At 43.8% G+C, this 12,188-nt stretch overlaps 1 protein-coding gene across 3 annotated transcripts in view; it reads left to right on the forward strand.

Annotated features, from left to right (window-relative positions):
- PACSIN2 (protein kinase C and casein kinase substrate in neurons 2) overlaps positions 1-12,188 on the forward strand; it is a 135,326-nt gene that overhangs the window by 18,857 nt on the left and 104,281 nt on the right. Inside the window, exon 1 of one of the 3 annotated variants that reach the window (XM_041756618.1) lies at positions 9,552-9,572. The exons of the other annotated variants lie outside the window; for them this stretch is intronic. The gene's annotated coding sequence lies outside the window, so the exon portion shown is untranslated. Of the gene's footprint in view, positions 1-9,551; positions 9,573-12,188 lie in introns of those variants that run through there. 3 annotated transcript variants of the gene reach the window in all.

Here is a 12,188-nt window from a genome sequence, read left to right on the forward strand (position 1 = left end):
TATTTTTCATTAACCCTTTTGAACCAAAATAGAAAGGGTGTTTTATGTGCTCTTTTCTGAGTCTTCATTTCCTTATCAGCAGTGGGAACAGTTGGGCTGCTGTTTGACAAGATTAAAATTCTTTGTGGCTCCCTGTTGCCATCACAATAAAGTCCAAACTTGTGATTTGGCCCCAGGCTACCCCTTCAACCTTATCTCTTGCCATACTGAACTTGTGTGTTTCTCCCTTTCCAGAGATCCTGCTATCTCTGCCACAAGCGCCCTTTTGTCCAGTCTTTGCCTGCCGAACTCCTACTCATCCTTCAAAACTCAGGACTACTTTTACACATCCCATCCCTGGTTCTGTAGAGTACCAGACCCTTACCTGTCCCAGTGCTTCTCATATGTGGTATGATTGCCTGACTACCTGCTGGTCTGCTGAACTGGAAGCTCAGTGAGGTGGAGGCTTTTTTATTGGAATCTACCTGCCTTTTATATTGGAATCCACAATTCTTAGATCTGTGCTGGCATATAAGAGGCAGGGAGACATTTGTGGCATGAACGAATGTGTGAGTAATATGCAGACCCTCAATTCTCAGGGCTGCCTTAAATAGGGGAAGTGACATTAGCTGCAGAAATTAGGTGTATTTAAGGGATCCCTGGGTGGCTCAGCGGTTTAAGCGCCACCTTCAGTCCAGATCCTGGAGACCCAGGATTAAGTCCCACATCAGGCTCCCTGCATGGAGCCTGCTTCTCCCTCTCACTGTGTGTCTGCCTCTGTCTCTCTCTGTGTCTCTCATGAATAAATAAAATCTTTAAAAAAAAAAAGTATCTTCCTTTATTTTTATTTTTTTGATAAATATTTATAATTATTTTTTAAGATTTTAGCGGTGCTAAACCGCTGAGCCACCTGAGCTGCCCGCATCTTCCTTTAAATCCTGAGCTGGGCTTACGTAGATTTTTTTTTTTCCTCTTTGAGATTTTTTTTTTTTTTTGAGACTAACTTTTCTATTGTGTTAAGAAACATACTATTCCTTTGACCGTCTTTTAGATCATGGATTTAAGTTTGTGTATTTTTTCCCCCAAATGTTATGATGGCATAATTTTTATGGCAAGCTCAGTAAATAATTTGAATTTTTGAAAATGTTTCTTTGTTGGATGTTGGAGCCAACATGGATTAAGTGTAGTTTGGTGTCTCTTTTTGAAAGAGAAGGAAGTTTGATGAAAAACGTTAACTGTGTTTATTTAGTACAGAGAGCTATTTAGAAATGTTTTGCTGCATTTCACTCTGGTCCACATGCCATGACTACACAATTTTATTCCTGAGCTGCTGTGTCCTAGGAGCAGTTAGACCTCGGGCCAGTGGACCTTGAGGCTGGCCTCATAGGGGTTGGTGAGAGATATGAACTTTTGAATTAAATTTTCAGTTCATTGCAGAATATATTTTCCCCTTGAGTTACTGGGAGGTAGGGTTCCTCAGTCTCACCTGTCTGGTTTTTTATTTGGGGATGGTAGTGGAGCGAGGTAAGGGAAATACAAGGTTAAGTTGGATCTTTATGGAAATGAGTTAAAGTTTTATTTGGCTGTGGTCCATTCCTGTTCTTGGCATGTGCCTGACTTCTGAACATGGCACCAGTGGGGTGTGTAGCTATTGTTCCTAACTCAAAGTGGGTGGTCTTGAGCCACCATGGTGGTTGGCCAGTGAGGTTCCTAAGGGAAAAAGCTGGCTGTATTCAGGGATGTCACCTAGGGGTTTGAGTTGGAGTCCTCTGTGGAAAGCTAGCCAGCCCATATGATAACTGTGGTAACTGGTCCAGCACCTACCACGTGGTAGGTACTGCACATACATTCCATCCAACTCTCCCTGTAGTGCTTCAGGACTAATACCACTATCTCCTTTTTATATATAAAGGAAATGGCTCCAGAGAGGAAAAAGGACCGTGTTCACGGTCCTGTAGCTAGTAAGTACAGAGCCAGGATTTAAAGTTGGTCTCTCAAAAAAAAAAAAAAAAAAAAAAAAAAAAAAAAAAAAAAGTTGGTCTCTCTTGGTCTTTGACTTATGCTATGGGTTTGGTAGATGTGCCACATATTTTTGAGTTCCTTGGCATAGACCCCTCTCTCAGTGTCCAGTGGATCTGTGCCAGGCTGCAGAGAGCAGTGAGTGTAGCTGGGGATGTGAGCATGTGACCTCTGCTCACACAGCTCTGCATTGGGTTGTCAGTACTGATAAATGTCCTGTGTTCATCTGAATGCTGTGAAGTACATGGCTCTGTCCTGCTCTGTGGGGCTGGTGGGGCACGGATAGAGCTGCAGACGCTCCCCAGTCACAGGGCCTCCATGAACGTGTGGTGTGATGGGCAGTCAGGGTGCAGGATCTGAGATGCCGTAGGAGTGGGACCAAGGGGCTCTGCTAGTAGCACGACTGGAAAGGTCGCTCTTTTCAATTTTGTTGAGCCACATTGATGCTGCCTTTGATTTATACTTGTGGGTCTTTCAGCTGGGTGGCCACTGCTCTTTCCTAAATAGCTGGGATGTTTGCCAGACTTGCTGACCACTTCTGTGGCTGAGCTTTGTGGCTTACAACAGCGGGATCGTTTTGCTTAGCTTGGATCGCTTTTCCTTTTCCGTTGGGCAAGTTCTCTTTTGCTAGCTATCATTTCCTTCTTTTAAGTCTCCCAGTGGAGCTCCTAGTCTTTTATTCATGTCTCTCCTTTGTCGAATACTTCTTTTTTCTGTATCAGTTCTGGGAAAAGGGAAATTGACTTGGGGTGGCTTTATCAAGATTACAGAGCAAGAGAATCATCAATTTTGAAATGACAGCTCCAGCCTCCTGGCTCTGGACATTTGCAGTGGGCCAGACCCTGAGGTTCAGTCAAGATGACCTAGATGTGTCCTTTGCACTGGTCCTGTGGGTGTGGAGACAGGCAGCCAGCAGCTCTCTGTGGACCCACAGTGGACAAGTCAGTCCTGCATTCCTACAGCAAGGCGGGGCATGGTGGAGGTGGATGTGGGTGGAATTGCTTCAAGTGGAGATAGGGCTGTGGAGCCTGGGGCGGGAACCTGGCTTTGTTTAGTAAATCCAGGGTGGGGGTAGTGTGGGGGCACTTGCTGGATTACAAGGATTTTTTTTTTTTTTTTTCAAACTCCACTCTTCCTCCAGAATATGATGTGGTATAGAGGCGGACACAGGTCAAATCAGCTGAAGCTGGATAGCAGGTGTGTGTGGGGGTGGGGGTGTGGAGGGTGCAATTCATTGTGCTCACTTGTTTGTGTTTGTGAGTGTTTCAAAACCAGATGGACCCTTCTGAGGGGTTGACTGAGGGCTGGTGCATGGTGTCGCTGGTTGGGGGTGCTGGTTAGTATAGGGTGGTCCTGTGGAGCCCTGGAACTGGGTCTGGCTGTGGTCAGGGTCGGGGGAGGGGACCTAGAGTTCCCCCCGTGGAGCCTCCACGTGGACCCATCTTCAGGCTCTAATGAGTGGAGTGTGGAGCCCAGAGAAGTAGCTCTGGGGGTGAGCATCCTGTTGTGGGAGGTGTGCTGTGCTGAAAGAGGAGAGGGCTTCCCTCTGGTCATGTTGTTCCCACACACTTCCTGATTTCATTTTTTATAGGAAGCAGCCGGCTTTCCTGACTTTTGGTTACCTCAACAAACAGACCAACATACATCCATTTTTAGGATTTAATGTAGAATAAGGAAAATGAGTTATTGGTCCCACCTCTGTTTTCCAGCTATCTTCCCCACCCCCACCTTGCCTTATTTGGGCAAGCAGTTGCCTTTTTTGGAGTAGTCTGTCATAACAGCTTGGCTTTACACTCTCATCATTATTAAATTGGTGGCATTCTTGATGCGCCAAGGGGAGGAGACCTGTGTATCTGTAACGGGGAGGTGTTCAGCCCTTCCCCAGGTTGTAACAGTTAAATTAGGCCACAGCTTTGCAAACTCTTGACACAGGTGAGGTAAGAGAAATTTAGTTTCCAGTTCTCCTTCTGGTGTACTTTGCTCCTTATTCCCGGATGCCCTAGAGCACTGAGTAAAGGGAGTGGTTTTTCCACTTGGAGCCATCTTTGCATCGGGTGTAGCTACCCAGCTGTCCTGGGTCAGTCATCATGCTTTTGTCTCTGGCAGGTGAGTTCTCACTGCATTCCCCAGATTCATTTTGGGGATACGGGCAAACACAGGCTGGGAGCAGAGTTTTATTAGGCTAATAACATCAACATCAGAGTACCTTCAGGGAAGCCTGGGGCTTTTCTTTCAGATTGGAAATTGAGAATTCTGAATTAGGTACTTTTATTAATTTGACCTGGTCTTTTTTTTAAAGATTTTTTAAAAATTTATTTATTCATAGAGACACACACACAGAGAGAGAGAGAGAGAGAGAGAGAGAGAGAGGCAGAGACACAGGCAGAGGGAGAAGCAGGCTCCATGCAGAGAGCCTGACGTGGGACTCGATCCAGGGTCTCCAGGATCACACCCTGGGCTGCAGGCGGCGCTAAACCGCTGTGCCACTGGGGCTGCCCTTGACCTGGTCTTTAAACAGGTTGCACAGCTGTTCTATTTTCACTGATGGTAGGAAGAATGTTTTTAATGCTCTGGTAAGGGCTGTGCCCCATAGGTTGTGTGTATCTCCTCCAGCCAAGTCTTCTAGTTCATTTCCCATGAGGCAGCACTGTTACTAGTACTTGACACCTGACCAGTGGTCACTCGGCATTTGTCTCATGAGCCAGGGATACCAGTCAGCTAAATGAAGAGGCTGGATAAAGTAAGAATTGCAGGGAGCAATGAATGATTTAGGCATTTATTTTTATTTTTATTTATTTTAAAAAAATTTTATGTATTCATGAGAGGCACAGAGAGAGAGGCAGAGACATAGGCAGAGGGAAAAGTGGGCTCCCTGAGGGCAGCCCGATGTGGGACTTGATCCCTGGGTCCCAGGATCACTCCCTGAGCTGAAGGCAGACGCTCAACCACTGAACCAACCAGGATTCCCTAGGCATTTTATTTTTAATTAAAAAAAACCCATAAGTGTATCTCATGTGCCAATCATTTATTGACATTTTCTTTTACTTTGAATCTGCAGATCAGAACTATTCATTGGGTTCTTGCATAAACCATACCCATAACCTGTTGTCTTCCATATTCAGGTTTTGCTTGAAGAGGATTGAGAACTAATACAATGCATGAAGCAACTTGAGTTGCTAAATTCTAGATTTTTACAGATTTTCACCCAATCCTTTATACTTGTCTTATCTGTGTCACCCACATCTGTAATTTAGAGTTTATAAAAGTTAAAAAAAAATTAGCAACTTTTGATTTTCATAGAAACTACTGTGGAGTTATTACATGAGTTTACATAGTTAAGAGAGTGTGTGTGTGTATATGTATATACATGTATGTGTATATCCATATATGAATGCTTTTATACATATATGTTTATAGGTGCAATTGGCATAAATAAGTTTGGGGATGTTTATTTTTTATTTTTATTTTTTTAAAAATTTTTATTTATGATAGTCACACACACACAGAGAGAGAGAGAGGCAGAGACTTAGGCAGAGGGAGAAGCAGGCTCCATGCACCAGGAGCCCGATGTGGGATTTGATCCTGGGTCTCCAGGATCGCGCCCTGGGCCAAAGGCAGGCGCTAAACCGCTGCGCCACCCAGGGATCCCCGGATGTTTACTGTTAAAATAAAAACTCCCAGTTATCTTACCACCAAAAGATGGGTTTATTTGAGAATAAGAGAATTGCAATTTGGGACAGACAGACAAGCTTTGGCAAAACCAGAGGCAAGTCCAAGGGAATGAAGGAGAGGTAAGTGCTTTTTGAAGGAGAAAGGGGTAAGCTGGGAAGGTTGTTATAAACTAAAATTCCATTGGAGTAACCTGGGAGTTCAAAGTATGGTGGTTTTTCATTGGCTGAGCCCTTGATGGAGAAGGAAAGCATCTCTTCCTCTCACTGGAGTAGCATGTGTGCCAGGTCAAATCTGTGTAAGGTCAAGTCCATCTCTTGCTGTTGGGTCTGCAGTTGACTAACCAGTGGAAGAGCTTGGGAGCTCCCCCTGTCAAAACTTCCCAACTCCATTTTAAAGGAGCTTTTGCGTTATTAATTTTCACAGGGACAAACACTGGCTTAGCACATCAGGCTGCATGTGGGTCTGTTTGCAATGTGCAGTTGATATGCCAAGGGAATCTTTTAGTAAATTATGAATTAGATCGGAATTCTGCTTTCAGGAAGCTTCCAGCCTAGTGGGGGTCATGTCTGTATTTTAGTAACTAAAACACAAAGAGTGGCAGATAGGGGCTCCTGGGTGGCTCTGTTGGTTAAGCATCTGCCTTCAGCTCAGGTCATGATCCCAGGACCATGGGATAGACAAACCCTGCTCCGGGCTCCCTACTTGGCAGGGAGCCTGCTTGTCTCCGTCTCCTCCTCACTTGTGTTCTCTCTTGCTCTGTTTCTCTCTCAAATAAATAAATAAAATTAAAAAATAAAAAATGGTAGATACTTTCAGAGAGAACGTGTACTCCCAGCAGAAAGGGATCAGAGATTTCATAGAGAAGCAGGTATTTGATCTATGTCAATCATTTCTTTCTGTATTTAGTTGAATATTTCTCTCTGAGTAGAAATTCAAACAGATGTAATATCATTGGGTCTTGGGAAGTTGTAAGAAAATCTAAAGTAGTTTTGAAATTTCTGTGTCTCAGACCTTTGTAGAGGCACAGGCTGTTTCTCCTAAGTGACAAAACTTCCTGACACCTCTGTGCTCTGCTTTGGGGAATTGGGTCAAGAGGGATGATGTTCCTTTGGAGTCAGAAAACAGTGTATACCAGTCCCGGGTCTGTGGTCCTAAGCTAATGTGAGCATAATGTCACGTCAATGGAAGACAGTGGGTAGGGTGACCCGACAGACTGGGAAGGAACTAGGGGAGGATTGATTGTCTCCAGGGGGGTGGAGGGATTCCCCAAAGCCCAGTTGGAATGCTGTTGCCAGAAGAAGATGTGGGTACTGGGCAAGGAGCAGCCTGTTTAGAAATGCATGATAGGATGTGTAGGGTGTACCATAAAATGGGATAATATACTAACCAAGGGCCAGGATGCACTTTCTTGTGTGTCTCAGATGAGTTCCCCCGAACTTCTATAGGCTAAAAAGTTTAGCACATCATCCATAGGAACTCAAGAAGTATTGTGATATATGGGAATTCAGGAAATGTTTCCAGACTGCTTCCCAAAACTTACTGTTGGTATGAAAGGTGAAGGCTTCTTATGCTCTGTTTGTGGGTGGGTGAGTTCAAGTGAGGAGAAACTGTCATCTGGATGCAGAGAGCCCAGCTTTCCAGTCAGCAGTCTGACAGAGGGTGGACTCTTGGCTCTGCCACCAACCTGATGTGGACCTTGTGCCCTTCTTTTGTTGTGTGTAAACAAAAGCTGTTTGTACTATTCTTTATTAGATTTCTCAGAGTAACAGGTTATTGCCTTTGTTACTTTATGTTCATGCCAAGTGCAACAAAAGATATACACATGGAGGTCGTAGTAAAGCTCCAGTCCCAACACTGGAGATAAATCAGGACTGACCTGGTGCAACAGAGCCTTCCACAACTTTCTCTAGGCTCTCACCAACATCAGCGCATGTTTGAGTAAAAGCAAGAACGTTAGGCACCACTCAGCAGCTGGCTGTTCTCACTTCTCTTTAACTTACTTTGAGTACAAAATACCTAACAGTGAGCTATGTGTTGTAGGTGTTTATTGTTGAATGGAGTGTGTGAATGAATCCCTCACTCTGGATGTCTCCCCACGTCAGTAGTCCTTGATAGTTACGCCAGATTGAATTGCTTCAGCTTTTTTTGTAGGCAATAATTGCACCAACAGGGTGTGAGTTGTGTGCCTTTTCTGGGCATTTCCACCAGCACTAGACATTGTGTTTGCTAATCTTAGGGGAGAAAATAGCATCCCACTGTTATGTTACGTTTTCCTGAGTATCTGTGAGGCTCTCATTACACATATTTATTAGCCATTTGTATTTCTTCTAGGAGTTCTTTATCCATATTTCTTGTTCATTTTTTTCTTTTATTGGATTTTCTTTTCTGTTTTTGGGAGCTCTTGTATATTGGGCTATAAATCCTTTGTTGTATGTATTGCAAATATGTCCCTTGGGCTATTGTTTCTATAATTTGTTTTTATTTTGTTTAGATGTCTTTTCCTATAAAGTTTAAAGATTTTTATGTGGTCATATATGTCTCTTTATAGCAGTTAGATTTCCTGTTCCACGGTCTAGAGAAGACTACAGACCAACTTCCTGTGTATGTGTATGCATATGTTTGTTTATATTTACTTGCAACATTTCTAAATATATTTTTAAATCTATTTCTAAATAGAACAGTAATATGAATATAGTGGTATATTAAAAGATTACAGAGAGTAGGTGGGTGGGGGGATAGTGAAATAGATAAAGGGGATATGTGGTACAATTATTGTGGTGAGCGCTGAGAAATGTATAGAATTGTTGAACCTTGAAACTGATATAACAGTATATGTTAATTATGCTTGTATTAAAAAAAAAATTTACTCTCCATAACCAAGTAAGGTTTATTTTTGAAACTACAGAGGTAGCCTAACAGGAAGTATGTTAGCTGGAGAAAGCCTTGGCTCAGGGCTTAAGAGCATGGTGTGTCCCAGTCCTGATGTCTGTTATCAGTCTGGCTTTGGCTGTATTATTTAAATCTCCTGAACTTCAGTGTCATCTGTAAAATTAGCAGGACAAGAATAGTACCATCATATAGGGTCGATGTAAGGGGTGAATGTGGGAAATACATGCAAAGTGATCAGAGCAGGGCTTGATGCAGAGTAAGTGCTCAATTGAAGTTATGCTTAACAATTCAGTATATAAAATTTAAAAGAAAACCTATATTGACTATATCAGCAGATGTTTTAAAAGGCATATAATAAAATGTAGCAGCTAATCCTTTTTTTTTTCTCAAAGATTTTATTTATTTATTCATGAGAATACACAGAGAGGAGAGAGAGAGGAAGAGACACAGTCAGAGGGAGAAGCAGGCTCCATGCAGGGAGCCTGATGGTGGGACTCGATCTCGGGTCTCCAGGATCACACCCTGGGCTGAAGGCGGCACTAAACCGCTAAGCCACCTGGGCTGCCCCTAACAGCCAATCCTAATAAAAATCTGAGTAAAATGGTCAGAGAAGGAATCTACATTAATATGAAAGTATTTTTTCAGAACTTGGCAGCGAGCATGTTAAGCCATCATCCCATTAAGCTGCAGCATGACAGGGAGGTGTGCATGCAGCAGTGTTCCTCCACACCTGTGAACCCCCATATGATCCTGTGGGTGTGACAGGCTCTTGGGGAAAGGGCCAGAGGAATAGCTGTGGCCGTGTCTGCGCAGTTGGAGCTGGCCCTGTGCCTGTCTTCCCTCTGGAGCATGTGACCACCTGTCCCTGAGGACTTCCTACTGGCCTTTTACCACCAGGTGTGGCTCCTGGCCTCACCCTTCAGGAACCAGGAATGAATTCCTGGGGTTGGGTGGGGAAAGAGGATTGTTACTGTGACAAGCCACTTCACCAAGGCCGGGGGAGCAGTAGTTGGGTAAGTACTGGGAATCAAGTGTCTAGAGTGCTGGGGGCCAGCTGCAGGCACGGGTAACCTGGCAGGTGCCCATGGTTCTGTCCTCTCTCTGAGAGAAATTGGCTTGGCCACAATTTCTAACCTCTCCCTTCTTCTTCCACATGCAAATTAAGCGGGCGGCTCTTGAAATGAGAGAGGGAGGCAAGGCCTGGATACTCTGAGCTCTGGATGGCTTCAGGTCAGATTGCAACTTCTAGATTCGCCTGGAAAGTCTTTAGGGGCTGGGAGGTGCGGAGTCTTAGCATTGGTCTTTGGCCTGATTTTGTTGGACACCTGTGTTTCTCTCCTTGTGTGTATGTTATTCTTTCTGTCTTCTGTAATATTTTATTTACTCATCAGAGACACAGAGAGGCAGAGACATAGGTAGAGGGAGAAGCAGGGGATCCTGATGCTGGACTCCATCCCAGGACCCCCAGATCACAATCTGAGCCAAAGGCACATGCTCAACCGCTGAGCCACCCAGATGTCCCCTCCTTGTGTCTTTCTTTTTTTTTTTCTTTTCTTTTTCTTTTTTTTTTTTTTTAATTTTTTATGATAGGCACACAGTGAGAGAGAGGCAGAGACACAGGCAGAGGGAGAAGCAGGCTCCATGCACCAGGAGCCCGACGTGGGACTCGATCTGGGGTCTCCAGGATTGCGCCCTGGGCCAAAGGCAGGTGCTAAACCGCTGCGCCACCCAGGAATCCCTCCGTGTGTCTTTCTTATGGTACTTGTCTGATCTGCCTCTAGTTTTGAAATGTTTTATTAGACAATGTAAAATTCATGTAAAACGACAGGTGATGAATATGTAAGTTTTGAAACATAATAATAAAGATCTCAAATCAGCCTCCCAGCTTGGGAATTTAACAATCCTGCACTATAGGAAGCTCCTGGGAGACATTTCCTGCCAAGGGGTAAAGGTATTCCAGGATGTTTTATCATTTGCTCATTACCTTTTTAAAAAAAAGAATATTGGGGCACCTGGCTGCTCAGTTGGTTAAGCATCCGACTCTTGATTTTGGCTCAGGTTATGATCTCAGGGTCCTGGGATTGAGCCCTGTGGCAGGCTCTGTGCTTATCGGGGAGTCTGCTTGAGGATTCTCTTGCTTTCTCCTCTCCCTCTGCCCCTCCCCCTGCTCATGTTCTCTCTCAAATCTTTAAAAAACAACTTATATATGTTTGTATAAATAATATATTCACTTTATGAGCTTTGTAAAAAGGGAATCATAAGTAATTTGCAAATTCATTTTTACTGCTGAATAGTATTCTGTTGTGTGCATTGTATTAGGGTTCTCCAGAGAAACAGAACTAATAGAATATGTGTATCTATAGAAAGAGATTTATTTTAAGGAATTGGCTCACATGGTTATGCAGACTGACAAGCCCAAATCTGTAGTCTGGGCCAGTAGGCCCAGCCCTAGCAGAGACTGGTACAATTCCAGTCCTGTCTGAAGGCTGACAGGTAGAGGATTCCCTCTTACTGGGGAGGGTTTTTTTTTTTTTTTTTTTAATCCTGTTCTTATCTTCAGCTGATTAGATTGGGGCCCTCCCACATTGTGGAAGGCAGTCTACTGATTAAAAGGCTAACCTTGGGGCATCTGGGTGGCTCAGTCAGTTAAGCTTCGGACTTTTGGTTTCGGCTCTTGTGATCTCAGGGTCATGATATTGAGCCCCATGTCAGGCCCTGTGCTCAGCAGGGAGTTTGTCCCTCTCCCTTCGCTCTTCCTCCTGCTCCCCCCCCAATAAAAAAATAAAAATAAGGTAAAATGTTAATCTTATTTGAAAACACCTTTGGAGAAACACCCAGAATAGTGTTTGATCAAAACCTGGACACTCTGAGACCCAATCAAATTGACACATAAAATTAATCCCATTTGTAAACATCATCACCCACACTGGCTATTGTTGCACTTTTTAAAAAATTATTTTTTATTTTTTTAAACAGAGAGCATGCAAGTGTGTGCACATGGGGAGGGGCAGAGGGAGAGAGAAAGAATCCTAGGTAGACTCCCATGCTCAGCATTGCACCAGCCAACTGAGCCTTGACAGGACCCTGAGATCATGACCTGAGCTGAAATCATCAGATGTTTAATGGACTGAACCACCCAGGGGCCCCTATTGTCATACTTCCTAATTGTACCCACCTAGTGGCTGTCAAATGTTCCTCTCATTCTGGCCTTAATTTATGGATAAGGTTATGGTTACAGATGAGGTATGGTTACAGATGAGGATGAACATGTTTTGATATGGGTGTTAGCAATTCATGGGTTCTCTTTGGGGATATGTCCGATGAGTCTTTTCCTGTACTTCTCTTTGGATTGTCTATATTTTTCTTATTTATTTGTGTTGGTTCTTCTTCATTCTGCATAGTGGCCAATTTGCTGGTTCTATGAGACACAGATGTTGCCTCTACCTTGTCCATGTGTTTTTATTGTCATCATGCTATCTTTTTAAATTTTTATTTATGATAGTCACACACACACACACAGAGAGAGAGAGAGAGAGAGAGAGAGAGAGAGAGAGAGAGGCAGAGACATAGGCAGAGGGAGAAGCAGGCTCCATGCACTGGGAGCCTGACGTGGGATTCGATCCCGGGTC

This window comes from Vulpes lagopus, chromosome 5 (assembly GCF_018345385.1).
Source record: "Vulpes lagopus strain Blue_001 chromosome 5, ASM1834538v1, whole genome shotgun sequence".
Lineage (NCBI taxonomy): Eukaryota > Metazoa > Chordata > Mammalia > Carnivora > Canidae > Vulpes > Vulpes lagopus.